General features: G+C 40.9%; 1 long non-coding RNA gene across 2 annotated transcripts in view; it reads left to right on the top strand.

Moving 5' to 3' along the window:
• The window catches only part of LOC128315308 (uncharacterized), a 29,331-nt gene extending 6,528 nt beyond the window's left edge, over positions 1 to 22,803 (top strand). The window contains exons 2-4 of one of the 2 annotated variants that reach the window (XR_008298010.1): positions 11,585 to 11,776; positions 14,820 to 14,923; positions 17,853 to 22,803. This is a non-coding gene — a long non-coding RNA (uncharacterized LOC128315308). The other variant, XR_008298009.1, reaches the window with a different exon arrangement.
• The last annotated feature ends 751 nt before the right edge of the window (positions 22,804 to 23,554 follow it).

Consider the following 23,554-nt stretch of genomic DNA (forward strand, 5'->3'; position numbering starts at 1 on the left):
TATAAAATACTCCGTCCAAAAGCTGCAAGATGCACATTTCTTTTCACGTGCATATGGAACATTCTCCAGGCTAGACCCTATACTATAGCCTAAAACAAGTCCCAATAAAATAAAGAAGACAAATTATACAAAGTGTGTCCTCTGGCCACAATGGAATTAGAGATCTATACAGAAAGACATCTGAGAAAACACTAAATAGTTGGAAATTAAGCAACACACTTCTGAATAACCAACGAGTCAAAGAAGAATCACAAGGAAAATTAATCAAAATTCATGGCATGTATCTAAAGCAGTGCTTAGAGAGAAATGTGTAACTTTAGATGCCTATATAGGAAAAAAGTTCTTACATCCAGATGGCAAACAGACACATGAAAAGATGCTCAACATCACTCATCATCAGGGAAATACAAATCAAAACCATAGTGAGATACCACCTCACACCAGTCAGAATAGCTAAAATTAACAACTCAGGAAACAATAGATGTTGGTAAGGATATGGAGAAAGGGGAACCATTTTGCACTGTTGGTGGGAATGCAAATTGGTGCAGCCATTCTGGAAAACAGTATGGAGATTCCTCAAAAAATTAAAAATACAACTACCCTATGACCCAGCAATTGCACTACTAGGAATTTATCCAAAGGATACAAAAATGCTGATTCAAAGGGGCACATGTACCCCAATGTTTATAGTGGTGCTATCAGCAATAGCCTAATTGTGGAAAGAGCCTAAGTGCCCATCCCATGATGAATGAATAAAGAAGATGTGGTATATATATGTACGTATATATACATATACATATGTATACATATATACAAGAAATGTATATATATGTATATATATAAACACATACGTACAATGGAGTACTACGCAGTGATGAAAAAGTGAAATATTGCCATTTGCAACAACGTGGATGGAACTGGAGGATATTATGCTAAGTGAAATAAGTCAGAAAGATATCATGATTTCACTCATATGTGGAATTTGAGAAACTCAACAGATGAACATAGGGGAAGAGAAGGGAAAAGAAGATAAAAACAGAGAGGGAGGCAAACCATAAGAGACTCTTAAGTACAGAAAACAAACAGGGTTGCTGGGAGGTGGGGGAGTGGGTTAAATGGCCAACGGACATTAAGAAGAGCACTTTTCAGGAGAAGCACTGGGTATCATACGTAAGAGATGAATCACTAGGTTCTACTCCTGAAGCCCAAGACTACACTGTATGTTAACTAACTTGAAAATTAAATAAAAGAAAAAAAAGTTTTAAAAACCTAAGATTCTGCATTAAACTAGAAAACAAAGAGCAAGCTAAACACAAAGCAAGGAGAAGGAATTAAGTAATTATTATAGCAGAAAAACAATAGAGAAAATTTTTTAAAGCTGATTCTTTGAAAAAATCAATAAAACTGACAAACCATTAACTAGACTGACCAAGAAGCTAAGAGAAAAGGCACTAATTACTAAAGTTATAAAAGATAGAAAGATATTGCTACCAACTCTGCAGAAATTAAAAGGATTATAAGGGAATATTAGCAACAGCTAAATGTCAATAAATTAAACAACTTAGATAAAATGGAAAAATTTCTGTAAGTACACAAATAACCAAGACTGACTCAAGAAGAAACAAAATATCTGCATAAACCTTTAACAAGTAAAGATATTGCATTAGTAATTTAAAATCTCACAAACAAAAGCCAGGCCCAGATGGTGTCACTGGTGAATTCAATCAAACGTTTTAAAGAAGAAATAAGAATGGGGTGCCTGGGTGGCTTAGTTGGTTAAGCATCCAACTTTGGCTCAGGTCATGATCTCATGTTCCGTGAATTTGAGCCCCGCGTCAGGCTCTGTGTGGACAGCTCAGAGCCTGGAGCCTGCTTCGGATTCTGGTGTCTCCCTTTCTCTCTCTGCCCCTCCCCTGCTCATGCTGTGTCTCTCTCTCAAAAATAAGTAAACATTAAAAAAAAATGTTTAAAGAAGAAATAAGATCAACCCTTCACAAATTCTTTGAGAAAACAAAGAGAATACTCCCCAATGTATTTTATGAGGCCAGTACTATCCTGAAACCAAAGCCAGTCAAAGACATCACAAGAAGAAAAGACTGCAGACCAATATCCCTTATGAACAAAGATGCAAAAATCCTTAACAAAATATTACCAAATAAAGTTCAAGAACATGAAAAAAAAAAAAGAATAATATATCATGGCCAAGTTGGATTTATTCCAGGAATGCAAAGTTAGTTTAACATCCGACAATCAAGTAATGTGCTGTATTAATGTAATAAAGGACAAAAAACTCATAATCTTCTCAGTAGAGCAGGAAGAGTTAGCAAAGGAGATTGAGTGGGATAAGAAAAACCAGAAACCAAGAATGTATTTCAAGAAAGAAAGAGTAGTCAACTGGTTGATTGCTGCTAAATCCAATAAAAAGAGAAATTGGATTTTTTTAGGGCCATTGGATTAAACCATATGGAGGTTGCTGACAACTTTAGGAAGGGTTTCAGAAAAAATGGTATAATTAAAAACCTGATTGGAATGAATTAGAAGAGAATGAAAAGTGAAGAGGTGGAAAAAAGGAATAAAGACAACTTTTTAAAGGAGTCTCATTCTAAAAGGCTGTAGAGAAATGGAGCAGTAGTTGCAGGGAAACAAGAAGCCTAAAGGGAAGCTGTTTTTGTCTTTTAAGGTGGTAGATATTACATCCCATGTATAGGCTGAGGTGTGATACAGATGAAAGGGAAAAATTGACTATGCAAAAGAAAGAGCAGTTACCTGTAGAACAAAGTCCTTGAAAAGGCAAGAGGAAATGAGATGTCATTCAGAAGTAGAAAGTATCAAGAACTCTGCAATGTATGAGATTTCATCCACCTTGCATGCTAACAGTTAGCCTGTCATAATTTCATGGATGCTGGCAAAAAACAAACAAACAAACAAACAAAAAAAACAACAAAAAAACATGAGACCCCTGGGTCAGAGACAAAGGATTTCATCTCTCACAGTAAAAGCAGTAGCCAGAGATCAGAATTTTATTATATCAATTTCCTGAGCCTCAGTTCCCACAGAGCAATGTGAAGAGGGCCAGGAGATGCCTGTACATGCAGTGGGTTGCATTACAAGTAAGGAAATCTGAGCTTAGTGAACCTGAATCTTTTACACTGGGAAGTAAACATGCCTGTCCTTTGCTCCAGAGAGAGACATTATTTTTATTATAGTGGACAGTAAGTATTCCTGCTTTTTGCTCCAAAGGAAGATACTATCTCTGTCTTCCCAGGCTATTCACTCTACAAATATCCTTGATAAGATAGCCTGAATCAAAACAAATATGAGAGACACATGGAGAACTATCTCTCAACAGAGAGTTTAGCCTTATTAGAATGGACACTTCATTCATTTTAGGACATGGAGGTTGGGAAAGTAGGGAAAATAAGATTATTGGAAAAGATGCTGGTACCTCTCTTTTGCTTAATTTTATTTTTTCCCCCAGTATATCAGTGGGTGAGTATATCAGGTAAGAGTGAGTATTAGGCATTGAGAGTGTGGGATTTTTTTTTTAATTTTTTTAATGTTTATTTATTTTTCAGAGAGAGAGACAGAGCAAGAGTCAGGGAGGGGCAGAGAGAGAGGGAGAATCTGAGCCGTCAGCACAGAGCCCCACGCAGGGCTCAAACTCAGAACTGGGAGATCATGACCTGAATGGAAGTGGGATGTTTAACCAACTGAGCCACCCAGGTGCCCCGAGAGTGTGGGATTTAAATTTAAAAAGTCTAGAAGAACGAGAGTGGGTTGACTAAGGAAATGAGGGATTACTGGGCATTGTTGAGGGCCCTCCTCTAATTTATAATCATAAGTTTAAACAGTCAGCACAAGTTGTGACTGTTTTAACAAGGTTTTTTCCACTGCTTAGGTGTAGGAACAAGATAAATAGAGAGTTGGCTTTAACCAGGATTGGCATTTTTCCAGGCAAGTGATAAAGAAAGTGGCAATGGAGTTGTGGATGTACACCAAGGACTGATTGCAGTGAATGACCAGGGATTCTAGGCTGGATGAAGAAGAGAGTGAGGAGAGGAAGGGACAGTTGAAACACTGATGGGGCCAAAGGATCAGAGCTCCTGATGGGGTTGCAGAAGGGTTGGAGTCAGGCTATTATAATAAGTGAACTGGAAGACAAGAGGCAGTAGTCAAACAATGGAATGCTTAAAAATCAAGATTTAGAATTACAATACATAACCATGAGAATGGATGGATGAGGTGGGTGGAGAAAAATCTCATTGGAGGTGAAGAGTTCAGTAAACTAAGTGGTCAGAGTGTCATATAGTTCATTTATGAGCTTATTGAAGTCACCAAGAAAAACGAGTCACATGGAAAGAAAGATAGTGAACCAGTTGCTAAAATTTTCAATGAATGAGGGGAAGTAGCTGGAAAGTTACAGCTGATTATGACAGGGAGGGATGGCAACTACTCTTTTTTTAATGTGTTTTAATTTATTTTTGAGAGAAAGCGAGAGTGGGGGAGGGGCAGCGAGAGAGGGGGACCGAGGATCCAAACCAGGCTTTGCACTGACAGCAGTGAGCCTGATGCAGGGCTTGAACTTATGAACCGAACTGTGAGACCATGACCTGAGCCAAAGTCAGACACTTAACCAACTGAGCCACCCAGGTGCCCCTTTTTTTAAATAGATATTTATATATATAACCAAGGAAGCACTGTGGGGGAGACAAATTATCACTATCTCCAAGAATTGTGTGAACTAACTTGAAGATAATACAGACACCCAGGAAAAGCTAAACAACAGCAAACATTGCAGTAGGGGAGGACAAAAAACACTGGTCTAAGGGTCAGAAGATATGAATTCTAGTTCCAGTCATGCTAGTAATTAGCCATGAGCTTAGATAAAGTACATCACTTACCCTCACCAGGCTTCAGTTTCCACATTTGGATATGGATTAGATGATTCCCAGGATACCTGAGGGCCTAACATTCCATAATTCTATGATCTAAAATAATGCATATTTCACAAAGAAGTCAGGAAGAATAAGCACTATTATCCAGATGTTACAGAAAGAGGAAATTGAACCATGAAGGACTATATAATTTGCCCAGCATAAGACTGTTAAGTCAGGTTCATTGTCGTTTGTGTTAGATCTTACAGCGTGCAGAGTAGATCCCCTAATCTGTGTTTGTTTCCCTTCACTTAACACAAAGTTGTGTTTGTCTTTCCATTATCTCTGTTTGGTTCTAGCTAGGTCATGATTGCATATGTCAAAGAACAAAGAAAGTACTATCAGAAACCGTAGCTGGAGCACCAATGTTTAACACAGCCCTGAAAGAACACATTTTTTACAGGAAGCAAAGAGGTGTGTTGCCCTCTAGGAAATGCATACCACTGTGGAGTAATTAGGCTGATGTGCATTTCCCTGGTGGCAAATGTAATGAAGGGGTCCAATAATTCTTGACATCAGCATAATGTTGGGGTGGGATTGGAAGTCAAGATTTAGAAGGATATGATTGGAATAAAGGGTATATAAACAGTTTTTTCTTCTATAACAAATTCTTCCTCTATAACTAAAATGTTACTTCTGTAATTTTTAATATATGCAAGCACATTCAGTCATACAGTTAACAAATATTCATTGAGATCCAACTATATGCTAAGCACCATCATAAAAGCTGGAAATATTATGGAGAGTAAGACAGCTACAGACCCTTTCCTATCTCCCTTTGCCAATGTATACTGAATAGAGTGGGAGGTGGACCTAAATAGGAAGATGATTAAGATATCTTTCAGAGTATGATCAATGCTATGGAGAATATAACAATAATATATCCCTTACCATGTAACAATATATTCCTTACCATGTTCTGCATTCTCTCCATTTAAAATGTTAAGTATCACAAGAGCTAGAACTTTGTTATATTATTCATCATTGTGCCCTCTGTGCCTCGATTAGTGAATTTTAACTGTGGGCTTCTTTAAATAAGGTTGTCAGGAGAGGTATCTCTAAGGAGGTGCCATCTGAACGGAGACCTAAAAAATGAAGAGTTTGCAGTCATGCAAAGAAGAGGGGCAGGGAAAGAGCAATGTAGAGTTCCCAAGAAAGCCACAACTTCAGCATGTTTTGGAAACAAAGAAGCCACTGTGGCTGGAGAGCTGTTAAGGGCGGTAAAGTGTAACATAAGGTGAGGCTGAAGCAAGAGTCAGGGCTAGAATAATATTGGGCCTTGTAAGCCAAGGCTAGGAGGTTGAATTTTAATTAAATTGCTATGGTAAGCCATTGGAGGATTTTAATGAGGGATATTATATGACCTTACTTTTATTTTTTAAAAGTTTGCTCTGGCATCTCTGTAGGTAATAGACTGAGGGAAGTGTGAGAGGAGGCAAGAGATGGGTTAGGTTGTGAGAGGTGATGGTGGTTTGGTGCAGGGCAAGAAGCGTTGAGTAGTTGAATTTGAGATCCATCCTGAAGGTAGAACAAACACCAGGACCAACTGATTAGTTGGAGATGGCATGTTAGAAAAAGAGAGGGGTTAAGAAAGACTCCAGTGTTTTGGCTTAAGTAACTTGGTGCTGGTGGTGCCACTAAGTGATAGGGAAACTGGAGGAGGAGCAGGGTTTTTCCAGGGAAAATCAAGGATTCCATTTTGGCCATGTGAAGCTTATTAGACTTCCAAATGAGTATGTAGATTATAAATGGTTGATATGTGAGTATGGCAAGATGTCAGAGCTGAAGATGTCCTTTTGTGAGTCATTGGCATTTCCATACTATGTAAAGCCATGTAGCTGAGTGAGATCACCAAGGGAGAACATGTAGATATGACAGCCAAGGACAAGGCCTTGAACATCTGTCATAGAACTCCCAATTTTGGCCTTTGAATAATAGGATATTTTATGTAGAACTGCATTTTAAAACCCCATTTGGGGGGCACCTGGGGGGCTCAGTCGTTTATGTGATCGACTTTTGCTTTTAGCTCAGGTCATGATTTCACAGTTCATGAGTTCAAGCCCCGCATCAGGCTCTGTATTGACAGTGTGGAGCCTGCTTAGGATTCTCTCTCTCTCTCTCTCTCTCTCTCTTAAAATAAATAAACTTAAAAAAAAATCCATTTTGCCTTTCCCTTTCTCTCAGCAAGTAGTAGGAGGCCATCTTGGAGGGAAGCCATCTTGGTGAGAACCTTTAATCACACAACAACCCCTGGGACTTGCCAATATGTCGTCAGAGACACAGAAGAAGCCTCTGGTCCCTACAATACCTCTCTCCCATAATGCAGTGTTCCTTGACTTCCCCAGGCCACAATGATCCCTCCTTTCCTCTATTTTCCTTTGAACCTCTCCTTTCCTCAGATTTGTACCTCTGCAGTCAGTCCTGTTAGTGTTGTAGCTATTTATGCAGAGCAGGTACTCTGTGTTTGTGTCCCTCCACTTGTACAAAATGGTATTTGCCTTTCCATCATCTCTATTTGGTTCTAGGTAGGTCATGATTACTTATCATCCCCACTTTCAACTGTACATTGTAATTTCCTCAAGGGCAGGATATTCTCTTACATATCTTTCTATCCCTTACCATGTTCTACATTTCCCCATTTAGAAAGTAAGTACTACAAGAGCTAAGACCTTGTCTGTTATTTTCACCACTTTGAACTCTTTGAACCTGGAACAATGTTCTTGAATAAACAAACAGAATGGATGAATATAATAGCTGTTAGTAGACTTATGTTCTAGATAGGTGATCAGGAACCGTGCCTCAAAGCAAGACTTTCTCCCTTTTCCTTGATAGATGTTATCTCCCCTTTGGGTCCCCTTGAGCTTTACCATTCCCCACACTTAACACTGCAGCATAAAAAGGTGTTTCACTTCTCACCACCTTTATGGACTCTTTCCAGATTCTGCTGATGCTGAAGGAGATAAGAATAGGGCATGTGTTTTTGGTCTATATAATGCATATGCAGTGCTGATCTGTGGTAGATTGCCTGAAAGATGGCCATTAACAATTGTTTTCATCTCTATGTACGCATGTTATTCTTCCCACCAGAGGATAGGGTTTATTTTCCTTCCCTGTGACTCTGGATGGCCATGAGACTTGCTTTGGCCTGTGGAATGCAGAAGTAACAGTCGTATGAATCCAGGCCTACACCTTAAGAGGACTTGCAGTTTCCTGTTTTACTGTCATGCTTAAGAAACTTGGAATTCTGGATAACTTGAGACCACATGGAGAGAGAGAAGCCCAGGCAGTGTCCAGCCATTCCAGCCATACAGCTGAGGCATGAAAGGTGTGAATAAAGTCACATGGATTCTGTAGCTTCAGCCAGGCTGTCCCAGTGAACCGAATGGAGCAGAGAGAAACCATCCCTGGGGAGCCCCACCCACACTGCACAATGAGGAGAAATAATAAATGGTGTTATTTTAAGCGACTACTTGTGGGGGGTATTTGTTATATTGCAATAGATAATTAAAATAGGATCTGTTCCAGGATCCATTTTATAACAAAACTTCTGGAAACACATTGCATTTAAAAGCAGAACTTCTGGAGGCGCCTGGGTGGCTCAGTCAGTTAGGCGTCCAACTTCGGCTCAGGTCATGATCTCACGGATTGTGGGTTTGAGCCCTGTGTCGGGCTCTGAGCTGTCAGCACAGAGCCTGGAGCCTGCTTTGGATTCTGTGTCTCCCTCTCTCTCTCTGCCCTTCCCCTATACTCTGTGTGTGTGTGTGTGTGTGTGTGTGTCTCAAAAATAAATAAACTTTAAAAAAATAAATTAAATTAAATTAAAAAGCAGAGCTTCTGCAATTTCTAGCAAAATTACAAATGCAATTATCCTTTGTCTCAGCAGTTTCCCTTCTAGGAATCTATTCCAGAAATACCCAGGCAAAAATACAATGAGAGGTATTGGCTATTCATTGCGGTACCATGTGTAATAGCAACAAACCTCAAACAGTTCACTTATCTATCAGTAGAGGACTGGTTGAATAAGCTATGTAACATATGATGGAGTAATATGCAGCTATAAAAAAGAAATGCAGTATTCCTCTGTAAATTGTGGTGGAGTGATCACCAGGATATAACATTGAGTGAAAAAAAGCAAGGCAGAGAAAGTGTGTATGGTATGCTACATTTTTACTATTGTTTTTTAATGCAAGGATAAAATATAAAAATCTCAAAAGAAATTATCACCTATTTCATTCTGACCTGAGGGACAGAATGAATAGGGGTAAATGGTACAACAGAAATATAATATGCAAACTCCAGACTGTGGGAAACCTTATAGAACAACCAACCCAGTTTCTTCAGCAAATAATTTTTTTTTTAAAAACCCAAAGGGGGGTCCATGGGTGGCTCAGTCGGTTAAGCATCTGACTCTTGATTTCAGCTCAGGTCATGATCTTACGGTTTGTGAGTTTGAGCCCTGTGTCAGGCTCTGCGCTGGCAGCATGAAGCCTACTTGGGATTCTGTTTCCCTCTCTCTCTGCCCCTCCCTAGCTTGCTCTCTATCTCTCTCTCAGAATAAAATAATAATAATAATAATAATAATAATAATAATAATAATAATTAAAAACCCAAAAGGGAAAGAATGAGAAGCCAACAATTAAAAAGAGGGACTTGGAGCGCCTGGGTGGCTCAGTCAGTTGGGCATCCATTTGTGGCTCAGGTCATGATCTTGTGGTTCCAGGGTTGGAGCCTCTCATCAGGTTCTGTGCTGACAGCTTGGAGCCTGGAGCCTGCTTCAGATTCTGTCTCTCTCTCTCTCAGAAATAACTAAACATTAAAAAAAATTTTTTTTAAAAAGGAGGGATTTAACTGCATGTCAACCAATGGCAATTTATAAACCAATTGTATTCTGAATACACCAATACAACTTGAATACAAGTTGTTTAGATAAACAAACTGAAAAGGTTTATGAGACAATGGGAAAATTGAAACTCTGGTTAAAATATTTGATGATTTTGGGGCGCCTGGGTAGCTCAGTCGGTTGAGCGTCTGACTTCAGCTCAGGTCATCTCACTGTTTGTGAGTTCAAGCCCCGCGTCAGGCTCTGTGCTGACAGCTCGGAGCCTGGAGCCTACTTCTGATTCTGTGTCTCCCTCTCTCAGTCCCTCTCCCCCTCACACTCTGTCTCTGTCTCTCAAAAATAAATAAACATTAAAAAAAATTTTTTTAAATATTTGATGATGTTAAGGATTTATTAAGTGTGATAATGACAATGTGGTTATATTCTTTTTTTTTTTTTTAAGTTTATTTACTTATTTTGAGAGAGACAGAGACAGCACAAGCTAGGGAGGGGCAGAGAGATAGGGAGAGAGAAACCCAAGCAGGCTCTGTGCTGTCAGCTTAGAGCCCGATGTGGGGCTCAAACTCATGAAATGTGAGATCATGACCTGAGCTGAAACCGAGGGTCCAATGCTCAACCTGAGCCACCCAGGCACCCCAGTGTAGTTATATTCTTAAAATAATCTTCAAATATTAGAGATACACACTGAAACTTTTTATGTATGAGCTGATATACACTGGGCGTTGCTTCATAAGAAATACATGTATTACTGAAGTGAGTGAAGTTATAGATTAAACAAGATTTGCCAAGAGTTGATCATTATTGAAGCTAGATTATTGGTTCATGAAAGTTCATCGTATTGTCCTCTTTACCTTTATATATATTTGAAATTTTCCAAAATAAAAAGTTTAAAAAAAAAAAAGAAGGGTCTCTGAGACCAGTGGGTTTATTTTTATTTTTTTAAAACATTTTTTCATTTTTGAGAGACAGACCATGAGCAGAGGGAAGGACATAGAGAGGTAGACACAGAATCTGAAACAGGCTCCAGTCTCTGAGCTGTCAGAGCCCAACGTGGGGCTCGAGCCCACCAAGCACAAGATCATGACCTGAGCTGAGGTCACAGGCTTAGCCGACTGAGTCACCCAAGCGCCCCTGAGACCCAGTGTTTTAAGGGCACCAAAAACATTTTCTTCATAATAACATGCCTTACAAGTCTATCACTCCAAGTAACAGCATCTATGTCAAATGGAAGTTGTGTCTGTAAAACCATGATAGGTGTTTGGAACTGTGTGTGATTGACACCATGTAAGTAATATTAAAGTTATAATGAGTTCTCAGGAGGTCCAAGTGTGTCTGTTGTTTTTTTTTTCTTAACAATTTCTTGTGTCATTGTTATCTCTGATACTTGGGAAAGTTTTAACTAACATGTGAATAGTCCTCTTCTTGTTTTCCAAACATGTATCATTCATTCACTCAATCATTCAATACTCTTTGGCCAAGAGAGTTCTATGAGAGGTCCTGGTGTTAGGGAGAGGGTGCTGCTAGCCAAAAGAAGTCTCCAGCCCTACTGCACATGACTGTCAACATGCATGCCCAGATGCTTACGACATCAGAGAACAATAGAGGGCTGTAAAAGAGGTCTGTGAAAGACAGAGGCCCCGTTGCTCTGCCTCTAGCAGGAGACTGGGGGAGAAATCTTGGAAGAGGAGGTGTTCAAGCATGCTAAGATGCTGGTTCAGGGGAGAGAATAACAACAGAACTGGGTTTGACTTATTTTGGAGGAAAGATACAACCTGATGCTTTTCACTTCCCCCAATTCTTTCACTTTCAGATACCCAAAGCCTCTCATCTCCTTCCTGCACTGAAATGAAAGGTAAATATCAGTGGTTCTCAAAGTGTGGTTCCTGGACCACAGCACTGCCATCCCCTGGGAACTTTTAGCAATGCAGATGCTCAAGCCCCACCTCAGACCTACTGAAGCTGAAACTCTGGAGCTGGACCAGTGATTTAACAAACCCTCCAGGTGAGGCTGATGTTCACTCAAGTATGAGAACCACTGGTTTAGGGAAAACCAGTAATGGTGCCATAAATGCAGTTTAAAGAAGAAAAAGGAGCCTGTTCTTTTCTCCAAGTTAAAAAAATTATGGTTATAGGAGAAACTTTGAAAGAATCCAAGGTAGAAAAATGGTTCAGCTTTGCTGAGGGCCCAACAGAACTGTGGTTGTGGAGAGACCAGTGTTCCACAAAAAGAACCACAAATACCACGCTGGGCAGCTGCTGCCTACCACCCAGCAGTAAGACTAGAGAGAGCTAAGGCTTGGAGGGACCAGGCCCCCAGTCTCCTCTGAGATACCAGTCCTTGGCCAGAGATACTCCAATAGCTAAATGTAGAGATTATTCTCTAAAGATGAGGGTATGTACACAAGGTATAGAGGTAATAAAACTGGTCGAATCCTTGTAAAAAGGATTCTTCTTAATTTCTCTTCACTTTTTCATATGGCTACTAGAAAATTTAAAATAACCTACATAGTTCACATTTATGGCTTGCATTATATTTCTGTTGGTCAGCACTGGTCTATAATGTGTATATAAAATGGAGGATAGATAGGAGACAAAATGTGACCATTTTTTCTCCAGCTCTGAGCAGGAGAGTGAGTGTCCAGAACCACGAACCATCATTTCTTATTTATGTGTCCTTTGTGTTTATACTGTGAAGATGCCTCGGTGATACTAACCATACAAATCTTGCAGCAAACATCTTTTATATCCTTGTTCGCAAAGCAGTTTTTCGATTCTAGAAAACAGACTCTCCTATCAGGAATCCAGCATGCATTCATTGGTTAAAAACTGGAACATATAACAATATGTACCAACAATAGCCACTCCCACTTTCCCCATTTTGACTGCTTCAGACATAGTTAATTAACCAGGACATTTTTTCCTACTGACCCCAGACACAGCGTCAATGTCCTTAACAGAATGCTATGGACGAGCTTGTAGCTACTGAGAGCTGCTTCCGTGATGCAAAACTAGGTCTGCCTGACTCCAAATTTCCTTCATTATGCCATTCAAGTTCCCATTTAATAACAGGTGCACATTCGCAGTTTCATTTCTAAATCAAGTCAATAAACTGTCTTTCTGATTTATATATCAGTTTCGGATGAATTTGGTTGGTGCGAGTCCATCCCTGAGATATCAAATATGTTTTCGTATGCTGCCAGACTTGGATGGCTGACCTTACCAAGAGGCAGCCTCTAGATTAGGAATGGCCTGTCCAGAGCAGATACCCTTACTCTCCTCTCCCTTAACTGTGACAGACATTGCTAATCAATTGCGATGCTTTCTTCTGTTGAGCCTAGACATCGTCAGAAAGTCCTTTTTATTTATTTATTTATTTATTTATTTATTTATTTATTTATTTATTTTAACGTTTATTTATTTTTGAGACAGAGAGAGACAGAGCATGAACGGGGGAGGGTCGGACAGAGGGAGACACAGAATCCGAAACAGTCTCCAGGCTCTGAGCTGTTAGCACAGAGCCTGACGCGGGGCTCGAACTCACGGACCGCGAGATCATGACCTGAGCCGAAGTCGGCCGCTTAACCGACCGAGCCACCCAGGCGCCCCTGAAAGTCCTTTTTAACACAGTAATCCAGGAAGGTACTGTCACTTGACCCATAAGATTCTCTTGATTGCTAGCCTGGATGGATAACAACTTCACAAAACAAATTTCCTTTGTGCCCATCTGGCTTTCCTCAGGTAAAAACTTGACTTCTTTTCTTTTTCCCAGAAGGGTAGATAGGTTCCAAAACCAAAACAATGCCTTGTGGTTCACCCAAGGGGGTCCTGGGGAAGAACTATGGCATTTTAGGAAGTCAGTATTCAATAGGATGGAAGAATTCATATAACAACATGCTTTTTTGCTTGTCCAGAGGCAGACTCCCAAGGTTTGTGGACAGTTCTCTTCAAGTGCTACTACTATAACTGATTTAGAACTCAGCAGGAAGTTTTCATATGGAATTTACAACAATAATAGTAATAATACTTCCTATATCATGATTATTTGGGTTGCAAATAATACATAAGTTTCTACAGTGAGAATGTTGACACTGCCGCTATTCAAGAAACATAGGTACGCAGCCAGAAGGCAAATTTATCATCAGTGAGTGGTGTGGCAAAAAGGAGGATGTCTCAGGGGAAGTGACACGGACAAAATTTTCATACTAAAAAAACTCTAGAGTTACACTTACACTGTAAGTGTAAAGGATGAAATGTTAGAAGCTGCTCTAAACTTAGAATGACATGACAATTTGCCAGGGCAGAGAAAAGATGCTCTGAAGGTAAGCACTGTTCAAACGACTCAAATTTTTCAAAGAAATAGAACATTTAATCAATGTTTCCAATGTTTTAAGTAACATTGTATCAAATAAATGTAACTTTTACCATTTTTAAAGCATCTCCATATGTTTATAAATGAAAGTAAGAGTTTTTAGTATTTTCGAAAAAACTTTCATGCAACAGTTGTGATTTTTCCTGTTAATTATTAAGATTGCTTGGTATAGCTTCAGCTTTCAGGGTCATTTTTTTGCTCCTGCACTATCCTGCAAAGTGAGGACTGAATGTGTATGGGTAAAACAAGAAGAAATTCAAAATGATAGGATTATACTAATGCTTTGGCAGTGTAAGTCTTTTAAAGTGTAATTGGAGTTTGAAAAAAAAAGGTGCAATAATATTGTAGACACATATGCCAATGCAAACCAATAATTCACATAGATATTTCAAAGGTGTGTGATACATTTGAGACAGAGATTATCTGGATATTCATTTGCTGGGGTGGGGGAAGAATATAAGAAGAAAAGGCTGGAGAGCAGGTGTGAATCACTCTATAATGTCTCATCCTCAGAAAACACGGCAGCCACTGTCAAACTATCTTAACATTTGCTTCCTTAAAGAATATGTCTGTGCCAATTAGAAAGCCATTGGCTGCAGGTACATCAGGACTTCAGCTCCTCTTGCTGGGCATTTCTCTCGGCTCTCCTTTTACTTGCATATTGGCTCTATTTCAGGTGGGCAGCAAATGGTGACAGCTGTACCAGGCATCACATCCAAATGCCACGTCATCCAGAGGCAGCAGATAGGGGCTGTCTCTCCTACAGTCTACTTCTCAGAGGTAAAGAAAAGCGCTCCAGCCTATTGGTAAATACTGGACCCCTGGCCACTGTATCAGTTAGGGTTCAGGATGGAAAACTAAAGCCACTCAATGCATCCTGGATCTAACAGACCTAATGTAGAATCTCCCACAACTCCTGGGAGAGCCAGGGGAGCAGAGTTTAGAAACTCTATCCTTAAAGATCAGAGGAGCTGACCCTGAACAACCTTAGCCTCAAACACCTAAGTGTGTAATTCCTTACATTTGTGCCAGGAAGCTGCGGGGACTTTCTCATCTGCCCACCCATGCAGCTACAACTATCTCTAGAGGAATAACACCGTCCTCTTTGCAAATCCTGACCCGAGGTCCTCTTGCGAGCAATGAGCTGGAACAGGGCAGAGATGGTCATTCTGGACAGCACGGGTCCTCATCTTGGAGGCGAATGGTGGTACCATTCTGGCAGCAGACAGTCCAGTACACCCACCCCTGAAGTAGCTCCAGCGAGGGGAATGGGTCACTGGGATTGGCTGAGGCCCGTGAGGATTTCCCTTTGATCCTGGGGGGAGGGCGAAGTCACTCTCAACCCTGTCACTTGGGGGAGGGTGGAAATCTAGCCACCCCCTCCCAACTCAGTGGGATTTCCTTGACTAGCAAGGAAAATGGGGAAAAGCTGTTGGTTCGACAACCAGCAGCGCCTGCTCCATGCTGAGTCACACCATAATCGTAATTTTCTCTGCAAATAAACGTATTCGTTACCAAAGTAGCCCGCTATATATTTTAAGGAAATATGCTATACAACATTCGCCATGCATACCTATTATTACCCACAAGGTACAATCTCCTGCAGGCAGTTCAAATTCCAGGCTAAATTGTAAAATTATAGTCAGCTGATTGATAATGCATAGTGTTATTGCATTCAGTAAAAAGTTAAAGTTCCTTTTAGAAAAATTCCTCCATTAGCTCTTCTCCTTCAAACAACTGGCTAGATTTATTTGTCTGCTGCTCCTTTATATGCCTTACCAGCACCCCGAGCATATCCTAGACTTAATGAACTTATTTGCAGAGCTCAAATTTACAAGATCGGCCATCCCCCCTTCCTGCTGCCTGTCTTCCTAATCCCCATTTGGCTGTCGCTTTACATCCCAGTTAATGCCATTCCAGTCTCCTCAGAGACTGTGGGACCAGTTTTCTCCTGGGAAAAGGGAAGCTGATGGCTCTGAATCCATTTGGGGGCTGAGGAAAGCAGGCAAATGTCAAGGATGCTAATTTCTGATCTTCTCACCAGGGTCGTATACAGTAAATCCTTTTTATAAGAAAGCCCTGAAGATGAGCCTTTGGGATGGGGGGGGGGGGGCGGGGAAGTGCACGGAGGGATGTATCAGGAAAGTTATGTATGTGCAGGTGCCAGGGAGTGGCTTCTGTTCTAGAAGGGCCCCACAGCTCAGCGTTTCCTCCCACATGCCTCCTCGAATATGCAAGCTGCATATGTATTTATAACTCTGCAGTAAAAAAGTGAACTTTATTAGCAGAGATAACTGTCATAATTCAAGCAACTGTACTCTGCAGAGCAACCAGAGACTACAAGCATCAGGATTATGTATGTTCAGTCAAATCATGTGCAAATGCAGGGGAATTATGAGTCACTAACTGGGCATAAACCAGGAAGGAGGAAGGGCTAGAATTGACTGTCCCTATAGGGGACTCTGGGGGTCCAGAGAACCTGTCGGAAAGCTTCTTCTAGGGGGTTGTTATATCCTGGAGGTTAGTGACTTTATCATGCATTTTTGCATCTACCCATTCTAGTGGCGGGCCTCAATAAATGTTGTGGACTGAATGAGTGAATGAAATGTTCACCCTGGCGATGTGCAACAGCCCCTGAATTGTTCTGTGTGTGTGTGTACATCTCCTCCCCTTCCTAGTCAAACATTTATTTTAAATCAGTGGAGCCACAGCTGTGCAACTGAAGAGCTGCACTCGCAATCACTATTAGCCAAGTGAGGCTCTGAGCCAGTGGTTCTCAGCCTTGGCTGCACACTAGAACCACTTGGAGGATGTGTGAAGAGCCCAGTGCTCAGGTCTAACCTCAGATCAGTTAAAATCAGAATCTCTAGAGCTGAGGCCGAGGCATCAGAATCCCGAGACTGAGAACCACTGCTCTAACTAAGGGCAGCATGGAAACAGCTCTGGCTCAGGAATTAGGAGACCTAGAATCTATTCCTCATCACAAAAAAAAAAAAAAAAAAAATGCCAGTGCCACTTTCACGGAGGCCCAAAGTGCAGATAGAAAAGAAATAATTCTGATGCAACTTAGGAATTTGTTTTTGTACTCATCTGGAATTTGAGGAGGGGAGGGTGTGTCACATGTCTTGGGAATACATAACACTTCAAACAAAGTGATGCCATGCTGTGAAATGAGATGGGAAGCTGGTGGATGGCCCCACCCCACCCTGGCTAGTGACCCCTCTCCAGCCTTCCCGCAAGATCTGGGGCTCTCCGCATGCTTCCCAGGAACCCCAGAATCCTCTCTGGCGGCCTCGTCTGGTTCTTGGGAAAGGCCGTGGGGAGGTAGGTAACTGTTGTTTGGGTTTGTAGACACCTTGGGGGAAGGGCGGCTGAGCTGGCACGAGGGGTAGGGGAGCTGTGACTCAGGGGAAATTCTAAGTTGCTACAAGCTGCAGAAGTGTGTGTGTCCGTGGGAGGTGAGAAAGGCAAACAGAGGGCTGAAAACCGTGCCAGGAACCTGCCTAGAGGATAATCAAGACTTGACTATAAATAACTGATGAACCGATGAACGCGTTAGTGAAGTTATTTTGTAAAGTAGCATAAAGGCAAAATGAGTGCTTCCCTTGAACAAATCCTCACGGTGTTTTCAGAAGGCAAGTGAAAAATGCAGGACCCCTGTCTGGTGGTGTGCCTCTGCATAGACCTTTTTTTTTTTTTCTTTTTTCAGATAACTGAAAGCTCACCTCACAGATGCCACAAAAACCCAAACATTTTAATCGTGTAAGGGAAATATTTCTAAAATAGATTATATTCTCCCCAGAAATGGTGAACAGAGCATATAGTCATATAGTGGCTTTTGGTGGTCCGGGAAGCAGAGCCCAGATTTCCTTTGGAACCATCCTTCTCACACACCCTCAGTCCAGGCTCCAGGAGAAGAGCATGAGACCCAGGCTGAAGGCCATCAGGGTGTCTTGTTTCTCCTGGCTACAGGTCCGGGTCTCTAGTGCATGGGCTTTGCGACAACTATTCCCTTTGCTTTGAGCCCTTTCTGGCTCTCACGCACTCAGATATGTTTTGAATAGATACAATTACTGCAAGTCGGGCCCCCATATAAGCAGAGAATACAGAAACGAATTTATTATTTCTTTTAGTATCCTTCAAATTCACTTTGGAGTTTGAATATTTTCAAAAGATTTGTAAAACTGTGGCTATGCCATGACCTGAAAACACACTGTGGAAAAAGAGCTCAGGAAAGTAATCTAAAATAATCCACACCAAGTTTCCATCTCATTTCTTGAAATATTTTGTGCACAGTCCTATCCTACCTTGGTACCCTAGACATAGCAATATTGACATACCCACAGTGGCACAATAAAAAAAAAAACCAAAAACCAAAAAACATCATACCATTTATCCCGCAAACAGCTTTCATGAGACTCACATCATTATACACCTTTAAGAAAAAAAACTGTGTATTGTGGAAAATTTTATACAAAACCCTGTGTACCTGACTCAGTTGTGAAACTCCCCCAGGCCTAATGGTTTAGAATCGTGGGTGAAATTAAGCTCACTAATGGATCAAGTTCCTGTACTTGGTTCGTTGCTGAGCTAGTGAAGGGAGGTGGGATGCTGTCAGAAGCCACCACATCAAGATGTGACAAGGAGAGAGGAAACAGCCAAATCGCTCCCAGCTGTAGAGACGTTAAGTGTGGGGAAGACAGCCCTGTAAGCCTCACTAGGCCCTGTTCTGAGGGCCTCGTTATTATTCCCCAGAGTGACAACTGAGGTTCACACTTGGTGTTATTAAGAAAAGTCTACAATTACGGCCACATGGCTTTTTTCCAAGGCAGGATGTGTGCAGTACACTTCAGAAAGCTTGACATCAACGAATGGTTAGGTGTGGACACTTAAAGTAGCAAATTTGAATTACCTGGGAAGATCCTTTGTGCGGATTCCTCAATTCCAATTAATGGGATGGAAAGATTTTAAAGACAGAGGAGAGCAAGCATTCAGTTCCAGTTGTGTTATTAACTAGCTATGTGGTCTCGGAGCTCAGTTTCCTTATCTTTAAACTACACTGCCTGGTATGGTGGCCACTTGCTATACATGGCTATTTAAATTTAAATTAAAAGTAAATAAGGTTAACAATTCGGTTCCCCACACACATGTCAAGCACTTGACAGTTCACATGTGGTGAGTGGCTATCACATCTGAGCATGCAGATACAGAACATGTCCGCCATCCACAGAAGCTCTACTGGTCTTGCCTGATCTAGATCCTAAGGAGAAAATATGTTTCATCTCTTATGCCACTGCCTGTTGATTGATAATAGTAATAGAAAAGATCTCTGACTTTTCTGCTCAGGCTGTGAGCCATCCCTGCCCTCTCTGAGAACTGCTCGCCATTCCACAGGAGCGGGCACTGCATAGCCATTTTGAACGCTGTCCCTACTTTTTAGATGAGGGCTGACGGGGTCAGGGGTAGTCACCTGATCTAAGCACAGTCAGTCAGAGCTTCTCCCTAGGGAATCTGATGCTGAGATTCAGATACAGTCGCTGTAGGAGGTTATAATTGGAATAAGAAAACATGGGTGCTAAGAGTGGCCACATGACCTCAAGCAGATTGGAGATGAAGAGAAAGCCTGACTGCAGAGAAAAAAAGTGAAAAAAAGCAGGCAAAAACATGCAGAGGTAAGGGACAGAGGCCTGATGGCTTTCTGGTTCCTGGTTCCTGGGGCCTAGCTGCATACTTGTGCTGGACTTCTTTAGGGTACCCTCGTATGTTTCTGTGAATTTCCTCCTTATTTGCTCAAGGTGGCTCAAGTTGGTTTCTATTACTTGTAACTAAAGAGCCTTATCTAAAACAGTAGTCATTTCTGGGAATGGAGAACTCAGAAGCCCTATTCAGACTCAGCAGAGGAATGTAGTGATGAATTGATGATGTCTGCCACGGGCACCAGTTGGGAAGTTGAGGCATCCATGCTAAATATTTGCCATTCCTGATTAGTCAGTCTCTGGATTGATCTTCAGTTCTCAAATTCCTTTTGTTTCTCTGGTGATTCTTAAGGTTTTCTTTTTCTGATAATGCTTGATGAATAACTTGTTTTTGTTTCATTCCCTAACATTTACTATTTACTGTTTTCATTGGTGAAATAAAGTATAATGACACTTTAAGACCTCAGAGAGGTAATAAATTGGAGGTATTAAGCATCAAAGTCTTCAAATTTTACATAAAATGTGAGCTCTAAATTCAACAAGCTTTCAGCAAAATGTGACTTTTAGTAATGCCGGCCAAATTCCCTGAAGCTGGTATCCTACAGATGTTGTTTAAAAATTACCATCAGGCTAAACTAAAAATCTAAATGATGTCAAATTTATCAAGGTAGTCAAATACAGTTAATCTAAAGTAACTCCTTCTTATCTGAAGAAATTTAACCAAGATTTGCTTTTTAATTATTATAATGTGTTTTGTTTGATCCAGTGAGCTGTAGCTTTTTCCCATGTGACAGTTTTGATTGAATATATGAAAACCAAGGCAGGAAATTAAGTGAAAAAAAAAAAAAAAAAGACTATTAGGTGTGGGACCAGAGGCAACAGCTGTAAGAATGCAGAGATAGGGCTACGTAACTAGCCAGGGCAAGCCCAAGACCGCACCCATGGTCTAGAGATACTGGTTGAAAATGTGTTGTCAAAATGCACACAGATATGAGAGGTCAGAAAGCAAGACAATAGATCAAAATCATTTAGGGTCTGCACAAGAAAGACCTTGCTTGCTTGCTTAAGACCAGGTTGGTATGAATGGAAGAATTAGAAATATAGCAATTCTTTCTCTTACATGGCAAGGCTTTTACCAAGAAGCCTCCAATTAAACATCATTCCTCTATAACCATTGTAGTGGACAGACCCTAGTATGGCCCCATTTTTATGTCCTGTATCATGTCCTCCCTTTGAGTGTGGGTAGGACTAGGAACTCACCCTAGAACATGGCAAGGGTGTCACTTTCATGATTATGTTGTTATATATCACTCATGATTATGTTATTATATACATATATAGCTCTATCTTGCTAGCATAGACTAGAGAGACTTCATTATGCCTTGAAGGAGTAAGCTGCCTTGTCACAAGAGGGCCTATGGAGGGTCCCACCTGGCAAGAAACTTTGGGTGGCCCATATTTGCTGACAGTCAGCAAGAAAACAGGCCCTAGTCCTACAATTACAAGGAGATCAATTCTGCCAACAGCCTGAAGGAGCTTGGAATCAGATCCTTCCCTAGTCAAGCCTCTGATGAGACCACAGCCTCTGTCAATACCTAGATGGCAGCCTTATGAGACTCTGAGCTTAGCTGTGCTTGGACTTCTGACCTACAGAGACTGTGAGAAAAAAATGTATGTTATTTTGAGCTTCTAAGTTTTGGGTGATTTGTTATCCAGTGATAAAAAAAAAAAAAAGTAATACACTTATTTTGACCACGGCCTATCACTGTAGTTTTCAAGGCTTTCTTTTAGCTGTGGAGACCTCTGGTTAAGCAAAATCATCCTTGGAAACCCAATACATAGGAGAAAATAAAAGTAGAACTGCTTCATTTTTAGCCAGGTAGAGGGCATGGAGCCCTTACCAGCTGGTCTCTCCTGGATTTATAGTGACCCAAAAGGAAACTCTGTAAGAACAGTCTGAAAACCAGAAGGTGAATTGAAGAGAGCACATAAGGTTGCTGATCCAGCTACACTCTTCAGGCTGCAGGGAAGAGATGTACGCAGGTGACCTTCCAAGATGGAGTACAGTGGAGGCTGTTGATGCACTACCCAGAATCCTTAAATTTCTTTACTATGTCTGCTCACTCCTCCCCTGGCTTCAGCGTGCTTTTGCCTTCAATCGTCTGTACATGTAACTCTTTTTCTTAGAACTCTCTTTGGGCTGCTAGAGCTGCTTTGCCTAGGATCACAAGTAGGAGGTACCCAGGAGTTTAGGTCTCCTGCTGAGTCCTTTGACAAAGGACTGATTGGTGGGGGGCTTTGAAAACCAGCCTCCCTCACCTGGAGTTGAGACAACCTCTGAAGTATAACTTATACTCCAGAATTTGCCATCTGGGTGAAGCTTAAGCTGCCCTCTGCAGACTGCTGAAATCATTCCCGGTTTTCCCCGTTTCCCTATCCTGTCCTCCACTTCCTACCAGCTTTTCGGCAATAATTGCTTTGCACATTAATCCTCATATCAATGTCTGTTTCTGGGGAACCCCACTTGAGACATGGGAGTTTCCTGAGAGGATATATGAGCAACTGTTTTATCTTAACATCTCTGGGGCTCAGTATCTCTAAGTCCCTTTTTGGTCACATTTCAGTCTGGACTCCAGTACCCTGCCTGGTCCTTGCCTTTAATTCTTATTACACATGTAATTAGTACATATTCTTATTATGTACATAATTAAACATTTTTCGAAGCCATAGTTTAAATACTAATAACATTTTATTTAACAAAGTAAATAAAATATTATTTTAACATGTAACCAATATTAAAAATATTAATGGGGGGTGCCTGGGTGGCTCAGTCGGTCAGGCATCCTACTCTTGATTTTGGCTCAGGTCATGACCTCAGGGTTCGTGAGATCAAGCCCTACATTGGGCTCTGAGCTAACAGCTCAGAGCCTGCTTGGGATTCTCTCTCTCTGTCCGCCCCCCCCCCCCGCCCCTCCACAACTCTCTCAAAATAAATAAATAAACATTTTTTAATTAAAAAAAAATAAATAAAAATATTAATGGTATCTTTTATGTTATCTTTTAATACTAGATCTCTAGAATCTGGTGTACCTTTTTAATACATACAGCACCTCTCAATTTGGATGCTAAATTTTCATTGGAAAAATCCTTGAACTGTATTTGGATTTCATAAGATTTGCAACCTGAAATTTATCCAAAGGATCCTGGTGTGCTATTTCGAAGGGGCACATGCACCCCAATGCTTATAGCAGCACTATCAACAACAGCCAAAGTATGGAAAGAGCCCAAATGTCTATCGACAAATTAATGGATAAATTATATATGTATGTGTATATATATACATATATATATATATACACACACATAAATATAATGGAGTATTACTCGGGAATCAAAAATAATGAAATGTTGACATTTGCAACCATGTGGATGGAACTAGAGGGCATTATCCTAAGCAAAATTAGTCAGAGAAAGACAAATGTCATGTGACTTCCCTCATATGTGGAATTTAAGATACAAAACAGATGAACATAAGGGAAGGGAAGCAAAAATAATATAAAAACAGGGAGGGTGGCAAGATATAAGAGACTCTTAAATACAGAGAACAAATTGAGGGTCGCTGGAGGGGAGGTGGGTGGGGGGATGGGCCAAATGGGCAAGGGGCATTAGGGAGGACGCTTGTTGGGATGAGCACTGGATGTTATATGTGGGAGAT

Source organism: Acinonyx jubatus, chromosome C2 (genome assembly GCF_027475565.1).
Source record: "Acinonyx jubatus isolate Ajub_Pintada_27869175 chromosome C2, VMU_Ajub_asm_v1.0, whole genome shotgun sequence".
In the NCBI taxonomy this organism is placed as follows: domain Eukaryota; kingdom Metazoa; phylum Chordata; class Mammalia; order Carnivora; family Felidae; genus Acinonyx; species Acinonyx jubatus.